The 21,812-nt window shown below is 48.1% G+C and overlaps 1 protein-coding gene across 7 annotated transcripts in view; it reads left to right on the forward strand.

Moving 5' to 3' along the window:
• The window catches only part of BCAS3 (BCAS3 microtubule associated cell migration factor), a 470,437-nt gene that overhangs the window by 423,168 nt on the left and 25,457 nt on the right, over positions 1 to 21,812 (forward strand). The gene's annotated exons all lie outside the window — the stretch shown is intronic.

Below are 21,812 nucleotides of genomic sequence, written 5' to 3' on the forward strand. Positions count from 1 at the left end.
GCACACAGAAATGTATATGTCAGAATGACGTGTATGCAAACACACACACACACACACACACATTGCAGACTGAAGTGGAAATGGAATGGGACAGACTTAAAAATTAAGACATGCAAAACCAACACCAAGAAGAAAATAGACTGATTTCAGCTGGAGTAGGGATGGGCAGATCTGTCCCTTTCAGTTTCTCACCGTTTCTCATTTTTCCAATCTTAAGATCAGTTCTCATTTCCATATCAGTTTGCAATAACAATAATAAACCTTCCTTGTCAGCATTTTAGTGCAAATTTCTCTCAGTATAGACATTTTTGATGCTATTTTGCCAAATATGCACATTTCCCCAAAGCAATTTCTCCTATTATTCAGAGGTGTGTGTTATTTTTCACTAGTATATGCATTCTTATGCACCCTTTTCCCCCAGTGTATGCATTTTTATACACATCACTTGGCAGGATTCCTTGTATTATTTGGAGAAGTGCAGATTTAGAAGAACAGACGTGTTCTGGTTCACGATTGTTTCAGAAAGGTGATCTAAACTCACCTTTAAATGCGAACTGCATTGCATTTCTTCCCCATCTCCAGCTTGGAGTGGTTGGGGCTTTCTTTGTGGCGAAAGAGCAATACTTTGTGCTTGGAAATATTTTAAGTTGAAGAAGCAAACTCACTTTCCTCCCAGTGAGTTTACTTTTGGTGGAAGAAAGAAAAGGACTTCTTTGCAGTGATTCTGGCAAAAGGCCCAAGATGCCTCCAACTCTTTGCTATATAATAAGCAAAATGAGCTGATTAAAAACTCATTACTCTGTTGAATAGTTTTCTTAACTGTGTAAAGCAACTGAGGGAGACAGATAGATAAATAGATGGATTCTATGTCAATTGTTTGGGGGTGGGGGGTTTGGGGGTTGGATGAGCTGATCTTTTATTTATTTTTTTTAAAAAATCACTTCCTCTTCTATTGTGTTTGAAGTATCTATGCACTGACCTGTCAGGGTTGGATTCATCCATATGGAAGTGTTTCTTCAAGTTTTTTAATCATTTAAAGGAGGGGGGAAATGCAGATCCGATTTGCAGATGTCTCTGGTTTTGTTCACAGACAGCAAGCCCGACTTGCTGCAGGTTTCTGCAGAAATGAGTCAGGGCAAAAATTAATGAGCATGCGTGGCGCAAAGGGTGCATTCCAAAGGTTGAGATTTTAACTGCCCTGGGGGAGAGCTCCTCCACCCCAAGCCCAAGACCGGGCACTGAATTCAGCTTCCTGGGGATATGGACACACACACACACACACACGTTTCTAGACCTTATGATTGCACATTTCTCTCTCCCCCCCCCCCCCCGCCAATCCCCAATTGCAGCCAATAGGCTCAGTTGCATTGTGTGCTTGGGGTGGGATGCCCACAACAGTTCCTCCACTTTGCAGATGTGCCTACAGGCCCAAAAAGGTTGGATGACGTCCCACCTGATGCTGTACTTCTCCTTAATCACGTCTTTAAGCCTCCATAGTCCGTCTGCCTTTAAAACCAAAGAAGGATCTTACTCTGCTTATTTTTATCTCCAGATCTGCTAACACGGCAAAACATCCCTGCTTGGGTTAGTTAAAACAGTGAATTAAAATTTGAATATCTACCCACACCCTATTACACACACACACACACAGAGAGAGAGAGATAATAGTATTTTAGCAGTTTCTCTATATAAACTTCCAGTAAGCCGTACTGACCTCGGCCCTCTCCTACTCACTTACGATGACTCTACCCATTCCTCCTGCCTTCTGTACCAGGAATTTCATCACAGACCCCTTCCCACATAGATCCCCTGCTTCTTTAAGCGATTCGGTCCTTTCTCCCTCACTGCCAGGAATTTTGTCCCAGGTACCCATAAACCTCCTGCCCTCTTAAGTGACTCTGCCCCTTCTCTCTTTCTGCCTGCCATTCCAGAAAGTTGAACCCAGATGCCCATAGTTCCCCTGCTCCCTTAAACAGCTTTTTCTTTTTCCCCTCGCTGCCCTCAGTGCCAGGAACCCCTCCCAAAAGAGTTGCTTTCCCTTTCCATTTTGAACAGAGCTGGGGATGCCTCTTCTAAAATGATGCTTGCTGCAACAATATGTCACCATTAACAAAAACAAAAATAAAATATGCTTTTTCCTCGTTTGCAGAGCTATTTTTCTAGAAAAAGAGGTGCTAGAACTCACCATGAATGTCTCCCTTGTTCTCTTATAATGGCAATGGCTCTCACCTGAGGAGTACCAGTGAGTTCTGGCTGAAAAAAGCCTTTGCTTGTATGTACCTGTGCAGACCCTCCAAGTGTCCCTATTTTCCAGAATCAGTTCCAGATTTAAAGAAGCCATCCTGGTTTCTAATTTGATCCTGGAATGTCCCGCTTTTCCTTAGGACGTCTCTATTTCATTGGATAAATGTCGGAGGGTATGGAGTTATGCAACCTCTGAGCCAAGGAGATAAGTAACTATACAACCTTTAGAAGACATTTCAAGGCAGCCCTGTACAGGGAAGCTTTTAAATGTTTACTGTTTTATATGTTTTTATATACAGGGGTACCTCGGGTTACAGACGCTTCAGATTACAGACGCTTCAGGTTACAGACTCCACTAACCCAGAAATAGTACCTTGGGTTAAGAACTTTACTTCAGGATGAGAACAGAAATCGCGCGGCGGCGGCACGGTGGCAGTGGGAGGCCCCATTAGCTAAAGTGGTACCTCAGGTTAAGAACAGTTTCAGGTTAAGAACGGACCTCCAGAATGAATTAAGTTCTTAACCCAAGGTACCACTGTACGTTGGAAGCTGCCCAGAGTGGCTGGGCCACTCTGGGGTATAAATAATAAAATTGTTGTTGTTGTTGTTGTTGTTGTTGCTGTTGCTGTTGAATGGGATGTCCCTATTTTCATGGGAGAAAAGTTGGAGGGCATGTCTGTGTGTAGATTTTAATCAACTCAGCAATTGATTTCTTTCATGGTTAGCATATAATTGTGAGATCAGGTTTGGGCTGGCGTCAGCAGGTGTTGTTCCCAAGGACCACCTCTTTCTGACACAGCTGCCCCAGGCCCCCTCCAGGCGCCAGGAGGCCACCACTGCAATTCCCCAGAATGCATTGTGGACAAGTACAGTGTAGGCTGCCTGGCTGGCACCCCTCAAGAGAGCCATCACTGCCTGTCTCCTCTTGAAGAGCCATAGCTCAGTAGCAGAACATGTGCTTTGCATGCAGAAGCTCCCTGGTTCAATCCCTGCCATCTTGATGCAAGACTATGGGGGGAAACTCTCTACCTGAGAGCTGCTGCTAGTCAGTGTAGAAAATACTCATCCACACTTATGCCTAGAAAGCATAGGACTGAGCAGCTTTGCCTTTGCCCCATCACTTCCCCCCGAAAAACCTGCTCTTTAGGGCTGAATCAGAGCAAACATCAACCCAGTTGATGTTTGCTCAGATTCAGCAGTAACCCGTGAGTTTTGCAGGGGGAGGTGTGGGTGAGCCCTGACACAGATAGACCAATGGTCTGACTTGGCATAAGGCAGCTTCCCATTCATCCAAAGAACACATGCTTCATAGTCTTCTTCTTAATGCCTATGAGAAGCTCCCTTTCCAGCTCCTCTTTTGCGTTTGCTGCCGATCTCCCAATTTCCCCAGCGCACGCGAGAACCAGGCTCACAGAAGGGTAAACTCTCCTGCCCTTTTGAGTCCGGTCTCTCCCGCAGATGAGAATGGGATGAGTTAAGTGACTGAAAGCCCGAGGCCAGGACGTGCCGCCTGTAATCATTTTTTCACTCCATCATCTCACCTTGCGATGCCACGCTGCCTTATACAGCCACCAGATGGCTGATGAATAATATAAGTGACAAGGGCAAAACCTCTCAAATGCATTCAGAGGAGAAACTTCGAGATGCCGAGGAGCTGTCTGGTCCTCTGGCTCAAGACCAGCTGGGGTTTGTTTATGCCCTTTGACTGAATCCAGCAAGCGGGCTCCGCCATTGCCTCAATTAGGCCGAAGTCCATAGGAAAAGAAGGCTCTCCGTGAACTAACAGGGATATCCTGGCCTTGTTTTGTTCCGTCTGTGTCGCCTCCAGTGCCTGCATCGTCCGTGGCGTCCTGAACTCCCTTGTCTAATGAACGTTTTAGAACACATTTCCTCCCTGCTTCCTTTTGGCCTGCAAAGCTCTGTGCAAGTGTTAAAGTAGGTCTGGCTTGAGAGAGGGAGAGTGTCTCTCCCCCCAAGCTATCTGAATGCAGCCGCACTAAACAAAACTGCTTTTTGCATGGTATGTAGTTAACCTGTGGAATTCATTGCCACAGGATACGAGCATAAGCAGTTGTTGATGTTTTCAAATGCAGGAGCAGTTTTCAAAGTTGCTTGAGGGTTTTTCAGGTCAGTGTATCTGCCAAGATATTCTCTGTGTTTGGCCTGACCATTTTAGGATTAGTGTTGTCGCCAAAATCAATAATTAACAAGATCCAAATGTGTCTGGCTAACAATGTCAGATTACAATTTCAGACTATGCCCTCCCCTCTCTGGTGCCTTGAAAGCTTTAACCTTCTGGTGACCTGATTCCTTGGTATGGACATCAGTGACATCAGATTCCCTGGAAAATTCATCTCCCAGGGACTCCTTGAACCTGTAAGCAAAGATATGGGGTACAGCCCAGGCCCATGTGCTCTCATTGTGGGTTGAACACATGCAATGTCTTTCCTCTCAATAGCTGTACATTTCACGGGGAATATGGGTTGTGTTGGGCAAACTGTCCTTCCATGCTTATTCCACCATTAGAACCCTTTCCATGGATGAATCTCCAGCATTTTCTGGGTGCAGATTGAAAACCACTGAAATAGATTGATGGGGACTATCAATGACCATCCACAGTCAGGGGTAGTAAATACCAGTTGCTGGGAACCACAGGAAGGTCCTGCTTGCTGGTTTCCCACAGGCACCTGGGCGGCCGCAGTGAGAAAAGATGCCGGACTGGATGGGTCTTTGGCCTGATCCAGCAGCCAAGCTGTTCTTATGTTCTTCTTCACCATGCAGTAAAATAGGAATGGGGATTCTCTTGTATTGAAATCAAACCACTGGTCATGCTCCTATGCTGAACTGGGGTCTTGTCTCCAATTCTAACAGTGCAGCAGGTTCCTCATTTTCCTTCCAGTCTTGTCTGAGATTTCTGATTTCCTTGCCTTATTCTTTGCCTTATTCTGGCAAAGACAGCAGAGTTATGATGGTTACATCTCTCTCAAAGCTAGCCTAAGCCCTACAGTCAGTCTGGGGCCTGCTCTATAGCCTGGAACAATTTTGACACAGGAATGTCATCATTTTCCACCTGTATCTATCCCTGCTCCCTGACTGTGTGCAAAATCTGCCCATGTTAGCCATCCATAGGTCACCTGGCTCAGTCACATGATTCTCCTGAAGGTCATATTACCTCCTGTTGACCAGCTCCCAATGTGACTGCATCGTAGCACCTCATATTTACCCGTGTTATCTTCTTTCTGCAAGTGAAGCTCCTTTTTTGCAGTTCAGGCATGTGTGTTTTTTCTGGGAACCCCCGATGTTTCATGAGCTCAACAGAAGCGCAACTGAAATGTTAAACTCCTTGGCTGAAGGCTCCCCCACTTACTCTCAAGAACTATGCAAACCCGTCCGTGGGTCTCAGAGTGTAATCAAAAACATTAGTCGCTCCAAACAAACACAAGCCCCACATCAAGGATGAAATGCCGGATTGCCTCCCCACCCCACCCCCCGCTTCTCTTTTACTTGTGGGTAAATCGGATTCCTTTCTAAAAGCATAATGCATCCTTTTGTATACAATCATCTGTGCGCATGCAACACACCACAGGGGTTGATAATGTCCCCGATAAACCCGGCTGTTTTCTTAAGCGAAGCGAAGCTGTGTGTTTTTTCAATTGCTTCTGACAAAAATCAGCATTTCCTGATTCTTAGTGGTGTGATGTTGGTAAGATACAACTTATGCGTCCCAGACTTTTCGGTGAGGTCAGAAATTACTTGTTATAAAAACCAGGGCTCAAATGCTCAGGCTTCAGCTCAGATCACAGTTATTCAGTTACATACACAGATTGGTTGTGCTTGTGACATCTGTATCCCACCCTGCTTCTGGGTTGCTGGCGGGGAGCGGTGTTTTTAGCATTGCGACAACCCTGTGAGGTAGAGTAGCTTGAGAAACAGTGGCTTTCCCCAAGGCTGCTAAGGATTCATCTGCTTTGTTAGGGGTGTGGAACCTTCAGCTGCATTTCACTTCGTGAAAGTGGACCCCAGAGAGAGGAAAAGAGGGCAAGAGTGGTGAGCGGAAATGGATGGAGAGAAGGGAAGACGAGGGAGGGAAGCCTTCTGTATGCACTCAGTTCAGAGCTCTGGCAGCCTGCTAGGTAGGGAAGAAGAGAAAGGGGAAAGGGTTCGAGGAAAGAGAGAGAGAGATGGAGAAACGGGTGCAGAAAAAGTAGGGGAAGCAGAGAGAGAAAGAAGTTCGATTCAGTTCACAAACCTAATTCGTACTTTCCAAAACAATCCATGAACCAAAGCTCTGCCATCCTTTGAAATTCACCTGTCTCCAGATTCTGCAATGCAGTTATCCAGCCAAGTAACTGTGCAAAAATGCACATTTGGTTGTAGAGTGTGCATAAAAAAATGCGTATCTTAGTAAAAACAACATACCAAAAAAGTGTTATAATAGGAAAAATTGCTTTGCAAAAATACTTTGTTTTATTTCATAAAATTAATATACCACTTGATTGCAAAAACAAAAACAAAAAAACCTCCAAGCAGTTTTTAGTAGAGGAAAGTGCCTACAGAAATGTGTATATATGGAAAATTCACACGCAAACACTGGTGAGTTTTCATGAGGATCTTTTTTGCAGGGATGAGGGGGATTGCCAACTTATATGGAAATGTGGGGAACTGAATGTAAATTTGGACCACTGAGAAACTGAGAGAAGCCAGAATTGACGAATTCACATGTCCCTACTGGCCACTGCTGATCTTCATGCGAAATCAGCTGCCACGGGAGAATTCCCAGTGTGTTTCAGGAGATCTGGGCAAGACAGATGTGGATTCATGGGTAAACCTCCTTATGGTTTGCAGTAATCCAGCAAGCACTTCTGGCTCTCCAAAGTTTGACGATAGAAAGCAACATTGCTAGAAAAAGAAATTCTCTCTGCAGCCAGTGTGGTGGCAGTTACTGATCTCTCAGATTCCTTGTTAAAAATATTAGTAGTGAATTAAAAAAAAAAAAAACCTGTGGGGGGAAAAGCAATGGTAGGAGGCTGCCTGGTCTATAGTCACTCTTATGTCGATTTGTATCTCACTGTGTGGCTCAAAGAGTGCAGTAGATAATTGTCTCCACCCACCCTCAAGCCACCATTTTGCAAATGGATCTGATTGCTGGGCATAGGGGTTTTAATAAAATAAAAAGAATAGAGCAGCTCAACCCTCATTCTTGAGATTATACTCCCATACCCTCCAACATTTCTCTGATAAAAATAGGGACATCCTATTCCATAATAATTATAATAACTTTATTATTTATACCCTGTCCATTTGACTGGGTTGCCCGAGCTACTACTTGGCAGCTTCCAACATATCTAAAAACATAAACATTTTAAAAACTTCCGTTCAGATGTCTTCTAAAGATTGTCTAGTTACTTATCTCCTTGGCTCAAGGGTCCCATAACTCCATACCTTCCAACACTTCTCTGATGGAAATAGGGACATCCTAAGGAAGAGTGGGACATTCCAGGATCAAGTCAGAAACAGGGATGGCTTCTGTAAATCTGGGACTGTCCCTGGAAAATACACACACTTGAACGGTCGGTCCTCCTTCTCCCAGATGATGATGCTAAAACTCCAGGCCCAACTCATAGCTGGCCAGGCCTCTCTGGTGCTGGGATCTGAAAAGGTAGTAGATCAGAATCTGCTGGGCTCATCTCTGACTCCACATGTCATGGCTTCATTCTGCTGTGGCTCCACCCTGGGCTTCTGGGTTCTTCTCCAGCTTTCCAGAGATGACCACCTTGGCCATATTAGAAATCTGCAGCTGGCAATCCTACCGACAGCTGGGAGCAGCCGCTGAAACAAAGGCAGTTTTTCAACCAATGGCACATTCTTTTGTTTTATATCTATGTATCTCTTCTATTACCTTTGCCCAGACTAGAACAGCCTTTTTTGTCTGGGCCTCCTTGGCTGAGGCTTTCAGTGAGGTGGGCTGGGCCTCGTGCTGAGGAAGTGCAGATCCTCCAGAAAGGAGAATAAAAGGTCAGGAATAATCCAAAAGGACAAGCTGTGCAGATCTGTGTGTATATTGGGTTTCACATATGAAACCCAGTCGTGATAAAGCTGATGGCTTTGGAAACATCTACTTTGATTAATGAAAACATCGTCCGCGTCGACTGCGGGTTTCATACTTCAAAAGATCGGCCGGGATTAAGGAAACGTCGGAGGGGTGGGGGAGGAGGAGGAGGGAGAGTTGCTTATTCATATCACATCTCAGGAAACTATTTTGTAAAAAAAAAAAAAAAAAGTACAAAAAAGGGAGGATTTCCAGAACAGAGGAAAGAAAAATGACAAGTATTTTCCCGTTTGAAAGCTACAAATAAATTAGGCAATCAAGAGAGCCATTAACACAGAGCAGGCAGTGGTTGTAAAGGGGGAAGTTTGCAGATGTCTGAGCAAGAGTGTGGGTTGGGTTCTGTGAGGGTTTGATTAGCTGCTTGTGCGTGAAAACGTGCTCCCTCAGAGTTTGTGCGCCCCCACAAACCTCCGTGTGTGACGGAGCTCCTCAGACATGTCTGCTCTAGTCACTAGTAGAGTCCGACAGTGGCTGTCTGCGGAAGCGTTTCCAACAAAGAAGTTCCTTAACGGAAACGCGTCTCCTGGACTCACGGCGTGACAGTTTCCTGCGAGGTATGGGTCTCCCTATGGGAGACTCCGATACCTCCCCACTGTCCTCGCTGGAAGCCTCCCTGAGCCCTCCCTCCTGCTCGCATTCCCTCAGAGACCCACTCCTCCCCCTGCTGGTCCCTGCTTCAGCAGTTGAGTCTCTTTCATCCTGCCTGAGTCCCTCCACCACCTGATGCTCTGATGGCAGTTCCCTGACATCCACCTCCCCTCCAGGGCCCCCCTCACCCCCTCCCAATTCCTCCCCCCTGGGAGGTGAAGGGCTAAAACCCCGAAACGAATCTTCCTCATCTTCTGACGTCTCGAACAATTCTCTCCATCGATCGTCGTCCTGGCCAGCTGAATCCTCCTCCTCTTCAGAATCTGGGAACCCCTCCAACTCCTCTTCCTCGTCGGTGGTGGCAAAGTATTCCCTTCGGAACCTCGCTACAGGCTGAGGTTTACGTGGGAACCTCTGATGAAAAGTCTCTATTAAAACCTCGTCATTGACATCCTCTGCCCTAACCCAGGTGTTTTCCGACTCCGGTTCCCCCTCCCACATTACCAAATACTCTACTTGATCTCCCTTCCACCTGGAATCGAGGATCTCCGCTACATGGTAGCTGTGTTCCTTCTCCTCCATTGCTGGTCCCCTAGTGACCCTCCCCTCACTGTCTCCTCTATACGGTGACAGCAACGACCTGTGAAAAACTGGGTGCAGCTTCATGTGGTTCGGTAACCGGAGCCTGAAAGCCACTGGATTGACCTGCTGTATGACTTCAAACGGACCCAGCCTTTTGGGTCTTAATTTCTTACAACCTCCTTTGAATGGCAACCCTTGGGTTGACAGCCACACCTGGTCCCCCACCCTGATGCTTTCACCTTCCCTTCTGTTTTTGTCTGCTTGCCTCTTATATTCCTCCTTAGCCCTGTTTAAGTTGAGTTGGAGCTGGCGATGGATCGCTTCCATTTCTTCCACGAACTGTTCTGCAGCTGGAACGCTCCAGTTCTCCCCCTCCCCCCCTGGGAAGGCTCTGGGATGGCACCCGTGATTAGCCAAAAAGGGGCTCATCCCCGTGGATACGTTCTCTGCATTGTTGTAGGCAAATTCTGCCAACGCCAGCTTCTCCACCCAATCATTCTCTCTGTCATTAACATAACACCTCAAATATTGTTGGAGAACCCCATTTGCTCTTTCCGCCTGCCCGTTGGTTTCAGGATGACGGGCCGTCGAGAAATTAACCTCTACATGCAGTAAGCTCATGAGCTTCCTCCAGAACCTGGAAGTAAATTGTTTCCCTCGGTCTGAAACCACCCTCAAGGGGGCGCCATGCAACCTAAACACATTCTCTACAAACAATTTGGCGGTTTCTTCTGCTGTAACCGCATGTGAGCAGGCTATGAAGTGGGCCATTTTAGTTAACAGGTCTACTACAACCATGATGGCTGTTTTCCCTCTAGACCTTGGCAGATCAGTCATGAAATCTATTGCCACTGCTTCCCACGGTCTCTCAGGTGTGGGCAGTGGTTCTAATAAACCAGCCGGCGCCTGCCTCTCCCCCTTGGCTCTTTGGCATTGTTCACACCCTCTCACATACTCCCGCACATCTTCCCTGACCTTGGGCCACCAAAATTCCCTGGTAACCAGCCACATGGTTTTGTGTTGCCCAAAGTGCCCTGCTGTGGGGCTATCGTGCAGCTGCTTGAGTACTTTCTCCCTCAATTCCCCTTCAGGTATATATAACGCTCCCTTATAATACAATGCCCCATTTCTCTCCTCAAAACCACCGGGTTTGTCTTCCTCCCCTCTGAGATCCCTGAGTTTCCCCTGGGCGTATGCATCCTGCACCGTACCCTCTACCAATTCCCTTTGCCCCACCAAAGTCGCCCCACACACCCAGCGGTCCTCTGGAATGATATGGGTTTCTTCGGGTGCTCCCTCCCCCTCCAAATATTCAGGCTTGCGTGAGAGAGCGTCCGCCCTAACATTCTCTGGGCCTGGCACATAACAAATCTCAAAGTTAAATTTGGAGAACTCTTGGGCCCATCTCAACTGCCTTTGGTTGAGCACTCGCGCCGTTCTCCAGTACTCTAGATTTTTATGGTCCGTGCACACTTGCACTTTATGTTGTGCACCAACTAGCAGATGCCTCCATCTCCGGAACGCCTCATGAATAGCAAGCAGTTCTCGGTCGTACACCGTGTAGTTCCTCTCGGATTTGTTCAGCTTCCGCGAGAAGAAGGCACACGGACGCCACTCCGACTCCTCCTTCCCCGGCTGCAGAAGAAGCACCGCCCCTATGGCTCTGTCAGATGCGTCTGTTTCAACCCTTAGCTTCTTTCGTAAATCCACATGCAGAAGTTGTTCTTCAGAGGCGAAGGCCCTTTTCAGTTCCTCAAACGCTCGCCCCGCCTCCGCCGTCCATACAAACTTCTTCTTACTGCTGAGACAGTCAGTGATGGGCGCCGTCAGATGGGCGAAGTTGCGGATGAACTTACGATAAAAGTTTCCAAACCCTAGGAACCTCTGCACATCCTTCTTGGTTTTGGGTGTTTTCCATTCCAGCACTGCCTGTACCTTGCCGGGATCCATGGCCAATCCCTTGTCTGACAGGCGGTACCCCAGGAATTCCACCTCCTTGGTATGGAACCGACACTTCTCCAGTTTGACCCACAGCCTGTTGGCTTGCAGTCTGCTCAACACTTCTCTGACGTCTCTCACATGTTGCTCCTCATTCTCAGAATACACCAACACATCATCTAGAAAGGCAACGCAATTCTTGTAGAGCAAAGGGCCCAGCACGTGGTTCATAAAAGATTGAAAACACGCGGAGCCTGCTTGTAATCCAAATGGCATAACGAGGTATTCAAACGCCCCCAAAGGGGTAAACATGGTGGTTTTCCATTCATCCCCTTTCCTTATGCGTATCAGGTTGTACGCCCCCCTTAGATCCAGCTTTGTGAAAATCTTTCCCTTCCTCACCATGGTCAAAATATCATCAATTCTGGGCATAGGGAACGCCACCGGTTCAGTCACTGCATTCAGCCGCCTAAAATCACATACAAGTCTCGGCTTGTCCGCATTTTTTTTGTCCACAAAGAACACTGGGCTCCCCCCTGCTGCTTTGGACTCTCTGATGAAGCCTCTCTTCAGGTTCTTGTCAATGAACCCTCGCAACTCCTGCATTTCCCTGTCTGACATGGCATACAACTTGCCCACGGGAAGCTGTGCTCCAGGGAGTAAATTGATCTGACAATCAAAGGGTCTATGAGGTGGTAGTTGGTCAGCTTCCTTCTCGCTGAACACGTCGCTGAGATCTGCATACTGTGGTGGTACCTTCACCTTCCCCATTACTTCAGTCCCTGCTAGGGTGGCTTGGGCCCCTACTGAACCCTTCTCCCCTTTGCAGTGTTCTAGGCAATGTGCTGAACCAAAGGACACCACTCTTTGATGCCAGCCAACCAGCGGATCATGTAGAGCTAGCCAGCTCATTCCCAAAATAATGGGAGCGCCTCCCAGGGTGGCCACATTAAACGCTATCAGTTCTGTGTGCCTTGCCACCCTCATTATCATTGGGACAGTCTGCAAGCGGACTCCTCCTCCCAACAACTCCCTGCCATCAATCGTGGTCACCTGCAGGGGGTTGCTTAAAGGGATGGTCTGTATCTGGTGTTCAGCAGCAAACTCCTTGCTCATAAAATTGCAGGAGCTGCCTGAGTCCAATAGCGCCTTTATTTTTAGGGGGTGCCCATTCTGCAGCTCTAGCGACACTTCAATCACTAGAGCAGGTCGAGGAGCTTCTGGCACGGGCACTTTCACTGCTCTTTGGCCTGGCTGCAGTGCCCCAATTGTGGCAACCAGGCGTTGGCTTTTACCTGCTCCGCTCCCCCTTCTTCTCCCCCCTCAACAGCTCCCACCATCCCTTGCCATTCCTTCCTCTGGGGGCAGACTCTGGCAAAGTGGCCTGGCTGTTGGCAGAGATAGCATTTCCGGGGGCCCCTTCCCTCCTTCTTAGCTCCCTCGCTGGTTTTTGAAAATGCGCGCGCGCGCGCTGTTCCGATTTCCATCGGCTCTGCCGGCGGGAAAGCTGGCTCAGGAATGTCTGGAATGCGGAACTCCTTCCAACGTTCCCCTCTCCCTTCCCGCCTCTCCAAGGCTCTTGCCTCCTGCCGCGCTCCTATGGTCAGCGCAGATTTGGTCAGCTGATCCATAGACTCCGCCCTGGGGCTCCGTGCCAGCTCGTCTTTCACCCCCGAAGAAAGACCTTCTTCAAATAGCATTTGAACGGGTGCCGCCGATAAATCCCAACTCAGTCTGTGAATCAGCATGGTAAACTCAGTCCAATATTCACGGACAGATCGACTCCCCTGCTTACAAGCCATTAGCTGTCTGCGCACCACCCCTTCCTCAATATCGCTGGAAAACATGATATCCATTGCACGAAAGAACTTCATTGTGTCCTTTAGTATGTCATTGTGCGTTGCCATTAGGGGTCGCACCCAGTCTCTAGCCCCTTTCTCAAGATGCCCAATTACAAAAGCAACTCGCGATTCCTCATCAGGGAACTCATCGAACTGCACATTAAGGGCATATTGCATCTCTGTCCTAAAAGCATGGTAGTCCTTGGGGTCCCCCCCAAATTTCTGCACCAATCCTGGTACCTTTCTGGGGAATTGAGTGGCTCTCCCCTTCTTGTCTGCATCCTGAGCCCTTCTCTCCTCCAGCCTCGCCGTCTGCAGGGCCAGTTGAACCTCCAACGCTCGGTATCTATCTTCCAAGCTTGGACCAGCTCCAGCCCCTGCTCCTCCGGTTCCGGTTGGTTCGCTCATGATGCCTTCTCTTGCACAGGCAGCGTACAAAGACTGTCGGACTGCTGTGAGGGTTTGATTAGCTGCTTGTGCGTGAAAACGTGCTCCCTCAGAGTTTGTGCGCCCCCACAAACCTCCGTGTGTGACGGAGCTCCTCAGACATGTCTGCTCTAGTCACTAGTAGAGTCCGACAGTGGCTGTCTGCGGAAGCGTTTCCAACAAAGAAGTTCCTTAACGGAAACGCGTCTCCTGGACTCACGGCGTGACAGTTTCCTGCGAGGTATGGGTCTCCCTATGGGAGACTCCGATACCTCCCCACTGTCCTCGCTGGAAGCCTCCCTGAGCCCTCCCTCCTGCTCGCATTCCCTCAGAGACCCACTCCTCCCCCTGCTGGTCCCTGCTTCAGCAGTTGAGTCTCTTTCATCCTGCCTGAGTCCCTCCACCACCTGATGCTCTGATGGCAGTTCCCTGACAGGTTCCCCCCCCCTTTTTGTATCTAATACTTTCTTCATTCATTCTGGAGCCCCCACTCCTGTAAAGGAGTTGGAATTGTTGGATGGGTTTCAATGTATCCAGTGCTTTTTTCTGGGGGGTACGCAGGGGTGCGCATACCCTTAAACATTTTGTCCATTTACTATATTTATTTCCCCCGAAAATGAGAGTTCTCCTAAACATTTTTTTTAGAAAAAAAACACTGAATGTATCTATTAAATTAACCCACCCACCCCAATGCATCTGAACAAAACCAGTCATTTTGAAATCCATGTGCCCTTCTTTATAGAGGATGGTCCAATATAAAATACAGAGCAGTCTCTCTCCCTCCCTCTGTGTGTGTGTGTGTTAAAGTTACCCATCTGCAGTGAGCACCTGGGTTGAGCAGGCACACACAGGCCACCGACTCACAGCTTTCCGCATAATCCTGAGAGGAATTGCCTTTCGATCATAGTCGTTATTTCTAAACTTGCATCTATACATACAAATTAGCATGTGCAAGCTTCCTAGTGAGTCTCTGTCCTCTTTTGCCCCTTTCTTTGGTGATGCCCAAGTGGCCACAAAGGAAGAGACCAGCAGCTGGATCAGGCCAGTGGCCCATTGAATCCAACATCCCCATGTCAACCGTGTCCAACCCAACGTCCATGCGAGCAGGATCTGAGTGCAAGAGCCTTCCCTTTTTTTGCGGGAAATTCCCTTATTCCAGCACCATTTCCTGCTGCTTCCCGCTGCTATCCCGGATTGTTAGATATCCCATAGGCTGTCCTCGGAACAGGTGAGGCTGCTGATCCCTTATTTTCGAGGCTGCTGATCCCTTATTTTCAAATCTGAAAGTTGACAGCTATGGCAAGAGCAGCTCTCCCCACCTGTGATCCCCAGCAACTTGCATTCAGAGGCTGGTATTACCCCCTTTCTGAAACTCCAGAGAGCCACTTGTCAGTCAGTGTTAGACAATTCGTAGCTAGATGGAGCAGTCGTCTGACTCAGTACAAGGCAACTTCCTCTGCCTTTGTGTTCCTTGTGGTCTGAGCTGGTGTAAGGCATCTTGCTATGTTCCCTACTCATCCACAGTCTTAGCCAACGACTATGGACATCTCAAAGATGACGCCCTACCCTTCCCTCTGCTTGCTCTGTCACAGTGTTACACAGCAATTAGCACTCTGTTGGCATACAGGACCAGCGAGCATCTTGCTATTTATAGCTCGGCTCCAAGCAATCCCGCAAAGTGAGCACCCTAGCCAGGGAATGAAAAAAGCTGACAGTTATATAGACTTAACTCCTGCGGTAGATATTTCTGCCACTGTTTTCCAAAGCTTATCTTTTGCACTTTAAGCCTTGATTTATTAAAAACATACAAAGGGGTGAATTGTTCCTGAGGGTTGTCACATATTCTAGATAAATTAGAAAGAAACTATGTAGGCCCTCGCGAGTCTGTTAGTCTTTAAAAGGTGCTGCAAGACCCTTTGTTATTTTTCGCCGAAGCAGACTGACATGGCTGGCCTTCTGGAAGGATATGAGCCATGCAATGGAGAGAAGGAAGCTGGCTCAGTGCAGGGCAAACTGCTCCTTTGGCCCTGGGCCTTGTTCTCAGGGAGAAGGCTGCCATGCCATCAGTATGCTCACATCTCTGCTCTAGGTGCAGAGAGGTGATGGAAAGCAAGCCGGTGATGCTTTCTGGTGACAGCTACATGCTTCTTTCCTCTCTATATTTTCTCTCCTCGCAATAAACTAGGATCCCCGTTTCCATTTTTTGAAACAACAACAACAACCCAAGTTTCTAGTCCTTGTGGCTTCAAGAGACGGTCCCAGGCCCAGGGACCAAATGTGGCTCTTCAGTCCCCTCTCCAACCCTTTGAACTCTTCCCCAGGTCACATTCCCTCCCCAAGCTTACCCCCTGCCTTATACCTTTCTCGGGTGTTTATGGGTGGGTAGAATGTGTCCTTAAACTCTGAACATGCTTCAAAGAAGGGTGTGTGAGAGTATGGGTGTAGAAACTAGCCTACTACGCAAAGCATATAATTTGTGCTAACTGCTCCGCCCACTTTTGCCTCTGGCCCCACCCACCACTGGCATGTGGCTCCCAGAATGCTGCTCAGATGGGAATGTGGCCCCCAATTGGCAAACAGTTTCGAACACGTGGTTTTAATGCATGTGGACAATGCCTGGTGAAGTTTCAGAAGCCTTCTTTCCTCAGAGTAAATGCAGGCCTGAAGATCTCAGCTCCATTTTAAAAAAGGAAAGGGAACTCTATGTTTCTAGGCTTGTGGCTGACAAAGAAGGCTTCACTCTGGTGTGGATGATGCCCAAAGACTCAAAAGCTATGAGAAGATTGGGAGGGGGGGTCGCTGAGTAGGATTTCCCATGACCCAGAAGCCCCAGTCTAGTGCCCACTGCAAAGCACTTTATCCCCCTCCCCATCCCGGCTGACGAATGAAACCAGAATAAACTATGCAGAACAGCAAGAGTAGCAGACTAAGCTATGCAAGATGAAGCCAGTGTTGTAGGCATTGCGGCACTTGGGTTACTGTTGATGCCGAATTTAGAGGTGACAGTCTGTGCACAGCCCTGATGAGAGGATGCTCAGAGTTCTGCCGTCAGCTTCACACGGCATGTGTCGCTCCTCGCTGGGCTTGGTAACTCGGTGTCAGGAATGATGAAAGATTAAACCAGGTAGGGATTAATGGCTGTCTGGAGACCGGGAGAAGCTGATCACCTTAATCCATAACGCAATTCCAACGCCAGGGAGTGCCAAGGCAAAAGGTTGTCGGAGTCCAGTGAAACCAGTAAGCAAGGGGGAGGTGGGGGGGTTACATATACAGTTATGTCCTGGCTAAATAGTTTGCTACTGTCTCCTCGCATGAGGGGCCCCTCAGCCCTCGAGTAGATGCCAGTGGTGTCTGATGCCCATTGGTGTCTGATGCCCGACGGTAGGTGGAACCAATGAAAGGTGAAGCCAACAGATTATGGTTTTGTCACCATCCTCCTCCCTGCTAAGTTCTATGAGGACAACACTGAGACGGAGGAGAAAAAGAAGCTGAGAGGCTGCACCACTCCTTGGGCTGGTTGTAAGTAGATAGGCAGGCAGGCGGGAGCTGGATGAGGCCAGATAGAGATTGGTGGGGCAGTGCCCCATTTGCCCTAACAGAGCAGCCTCCACTGATGGACTCTTTCCTATGTCAGTGAAATACAGTTTAGGCTTAAGTACAGTGGTACCTCCGGTTACAGACGCTTCACGTTACAGACTCCGCTAACCCAGAAATAATACCTCGGGTTAAGAACTTTGCTTCAAGATGAGAACAGAAATTGTGCTCCGGTGGCACAGTGGCAGCAGGAGGCCCCATTAGCTAAAGTGATGCTTCAGGTTAAGAACAGTTTCAGGTTAAGAACGGACCTCCGGAACAAATTAAGTTCTTAACCCGAGGTACCATTGTAATGAAAAAGTGGTCATTAGTGTTCATGCTTACTCATTTTTGTGCCTGTGCAGTAGAGCCAAGGTGCATCAGAAAGAGGATATGGAAGAAGGCTGAGAATACTAATACAGTGGTGCCTTGCAAGACGAAAAGAATTCGTTCCGCGAGTCTTTTCGTCTTGCGATGTTTTTCGTCTTGCGAAGCACGGTCTGTCACAACTGCGCCCCTTCAAGCGGCTTTAAAAAAAAAGCGCAAGACGTTTTCGTCTTGCAAAGCAAGCCCATAGGGAAATTCGTCTAGCGAAGCAACGCAAAACCGAAAAACCCTTTCGTCTAGCGAGTTTTTCGTCTTGCGAGGCATTCGTCTTGCGGGGCACCACTGTACTGTAGAACATTTTTTTGATGGCATCCCCCAGTTCTTTCCCTAAAAAACAAATGATTATATCCCATGCGAGTCAGGCTCCAAGTCAACAAATTGAAATTCACGGGCAAGACCAACTTAGGCTTTAGTCCAAGTAGAGTTTAGCTGGCTACAACCCCAAACTTGTATCTACCCAGGACTTGTATCAGAAAACGAGGGCAGTCCCTGGCAAATGGGGATTATTGGCCCACGTGCGATCCTAGCTTAATGGTGTTGGCGTGAGATTTACTACCAGACACGTAGGTGGAATGCCATCGCGGGGTGAAAAGGGAGGAGAAGATCAAAAGGGAGCGTCCCGAGCAGAGGTTTTTGGCACCGTTAATCCCTGAAAGCAGCATTCTACATTAATGCTCACACCTCACAAGTTGCCCGTTAAGAGCTCTTGGCAGGTCTCGGGGCTTGATTGGGGAGGCAGCGCTACTCTTGTCTCCTCGGCTCTCACTCAAGCATCTATGGAACTAGAGTCAGACTCTCTCTCCCTCCCTCCCTCTGAAGTTTTTATTTATTTATTTGGGTGCCTGCACAGCCGCCTTGGCAGAGCATCAAAAGCGATTGCCACTGTTATTCATAGGCCTGCTTAAAAGGAGGACCAGGGTGTTTGGGTTTCCCACTTTCTGAAATGTGATAAAAAGTCTTGATCTCCCGTCCTTGTCTACCGAAGAAGGGGAGGGTGAGGTGGAATCTTTGGGAGCCTGGAGGAGAAGGCAACTGATGAGGCACTTGAGAACATTCTTCAGGTCCCCCAAAGTGCTGACACAGGAAAGAAGGCAAAGACTAGGGGTGCTTCCAGATCCAGCTGCAAATCCACACAGCGGCAAATTCAAGTTGCACAATTAAATTGGATTTGGTACATTTATTGGGGGGAAACAACCCACTCCCTGCCCCCCCCAAAAAATAACAGCGAACTTTCTGCAATATGGAAAGTGACAGGAAGGTGTACTGGGAAGTGAGGCAGAACATGCTGTAACCCAGGGTTAGGCAACCCAAGGCCCGGGGGCCGGATGTGGCCCAATCACCTTCTCAATCCGGCCCACAGATGGTCTGGGAATTAGTATGTTTTCACATGAGTAGAATGTGTCTTTTTATTTAAATTGCGTCTCTGGGTTATTTGAGGAGCCTGCCTGGTGTTTTGACATGAGTTGAATGTTTGCTTTTATTTAAAATGCATCTCTGGGTTATTTATGGAGCATAGGAATTCATTCATTATTATTTTTTTCAAAATATAGTCCGGCCAACCACATGCTCTGAGGGACAGTGGACTGGCCCACGGCTGAAAAAGGTTGCTGACCCCTGCTGTAACCAGTGAAAATGAATGCTCAATAAACAGCCAACATTTGTGGTGGGGAGAACAATTGGCCCAAGATCACCCAGTGAACTTTGCGGCTGAGTATGGGTTTGAATCTAGATCCTATTTGGACACATCACCCACTGCGCCACCCCAGCTCCACCAGTGGAGGCTGTTCCACTGGGGCAAATGAGGCACTGCCCCAGCAACCTCAGTGACCCAGCTTCCTGCCTTACTTGCAACTGGCCCATGGAAATGCCCTGGCTGTGACCTTCCTCCTCCTTGGTCTCTTGCACAACTCAACAGGGGGGAGTTGGCTCCGCCTTTCTTTGGCTGTGCCTCTGCCTACCATTGGCCTCCTTGCCATCCAACCCACCAATCCCAACGGGCACCAGCCGCCAATGGACTGTACATCACAGATGAACTCAGGAAGCTGCCTTATATCAGGCCAGACTGCTTGTCCCTCTCCCTAAGAACTGTTCCCTCTGGCCGAGGGAGAGGTCACAGAGCGGAGCTCTTCCCCACCCTTTGGATACCCGATCCTTTTAATGGGAAGTGCCAGGGGTTCAGCCTGGCACCTCCTGTACCCAAAGCATTATTCTCTCCCCCTGAGCTGTGGCATGAAGCCCAATCGAAAAGGATTTTGCAGAGCGAAAAGCCCATGTAAACAGTGATGGAAGCATATAAGTTCCAGGAAGTGACATCAAAATGGCAAGTGATTTGACTAGATTTGGGGTTCCCCTCGCGGGCCTTAAAACGCCAGACACTCTCACCCGCCCCCTCAGCCTTCGTATTTATTTATTTTCTCCAAGCCATTAGCTTTTCATATTATCTCTCCTCTTTGCTGATGCACGGATTAGCTGGCCGGCCTGAGTGTTTACCACCGGTTATCACCCAGTACTTTGGACGTTATCAGAGGAAGGGACGCCTGCCGCAGGGCCTGGTCTCTCGCCCTTTCTATTACTACCTGTCAGAGGCCGGGAGTGAGCTGTGAAGCTGCCCAGTTGCCGCAGGAGTGCAGATAGTTTCTGACGGCTGATCAAAGGGAAGCACCAGAAGCCTGATAACCAGGGGATGGTGTTTTGTGCACTTTCAACTTCGAGAGAAACGCTGGCATTTCCCTCCTTCCCTCCGCGCCCCCCACCCACCCACACCCGACCTCTGCAGGCTGGCAAAAGCCAGGCCCGCTAAACGCTCCATATTCAGTTACCTAATTGTTGAGTGAAATGGCATGCAGATCGCGCGTCAAAGCCCCCAGACAGTAATCTCATTCCAAGCGGGGGAATGATTTAAAGTAAGCCTTCGCGGCGGAGCTGCTATATAATAGACTCGAATAATTTTAATTTGTACTTTGAAGTGATCTGGGGGTCCACAATCTAATCTTTGCATTTAGTCAAACGTCATGTCCTATTTTTGAATTAGGAAACAACTGCAAGTTAAGGGAATTATTTTTCAGTTGGCTTTCTGGAGAGCGTAGAGGGTTTCGCTCCATCGTCTTTGCTGCGTGTGCCCGTTTATCTCTCAGGTTCCTTTCACTTGTTCGTTTGGAGCCAGTGGATGCTGGTAGGAATGGTGTCAGCACCCAATATTTCCATGCCGCTGCTGATGCCCAGTCCCCTCAAGAGGGTCACCGCTGATGCCAGCCCTCCCTGTGGCATGCAGCTGGGTCTGGAGCTGCCAACCATTTGAAATTTCCCACAATTCCCTGGAATGCCTGATAAATCATTATTCCAGGGCATAGTAGAAAATCAAAATGGCAGTGTGTTCCCCAGTGAAGGGCACCATTGAATGCTCCAGAGTGAAGCTACATCATCAAGCACTCTGGGGCATGGTGGGAAATTTAAAATGGCGGCTGCATTGGCACACTGATATAGATGGCTGCATTCCTTGCCGATGACCCCCTCAAACCTGGATCAGGCCCTGGATGCTGATGATCGGTCTGTTTGCTTGTTGTACAAAGAATTTGGGAGTTCTGTTTTAAAAGAATGTGTAGTGCCTGGGTGATGCATGGGCTGGTCATGCCCTGTGCGTGCCGGATGTTAACATTTTCTATGTGCTTAAAAAAATAAAATATCCATCCTGTTCCTTGTGAAAAGAAGATATTGCCTTCTGGATATGAACTTGGATATGATTTTTAAAATTAAATGCCAGTTGGTCTCCAGTAATTCACATCTTGAGGCCCTGATCCAGGTGCTGTTGCCCAATGAAGACCAGGCCTTATTGAACAAGGTCTTATTGGAAGTGGCACCAACTTCACTGGGTCTGCCAGCCCCAATACTATATTATTTCAGGCTGCAATTTTGTGTCTACTTATCTAGGATTAAGCCTCACTGAATTCAATAGGACTTACTTCTGAGTAGACATATATCAGGGTTGTAGTTGTTAGGCACGTGGCCAAGTCTTGGTTCTCCCAGAAAGCTTTTGGTCAATATGTCTTAATCCGTTTGTGCCTTACCAGTATCTAACCTTGGAATCGTATAAGGCCAATTAAAACTAATGGACAAAAGTTAGTTGT

The sequence above is a fragment of the Podarcis bocagei genome (genome assembly GCF_964188305.1).
Source record: "Podarcis bocagei genome assembly, chromosome: 15".
Lineage (NCBI taxonomy): Eukaryota > Metazoa > Chordata > Lepidosauria > Squamata > Lacertidae > Podarcis > Podarcis bocagei.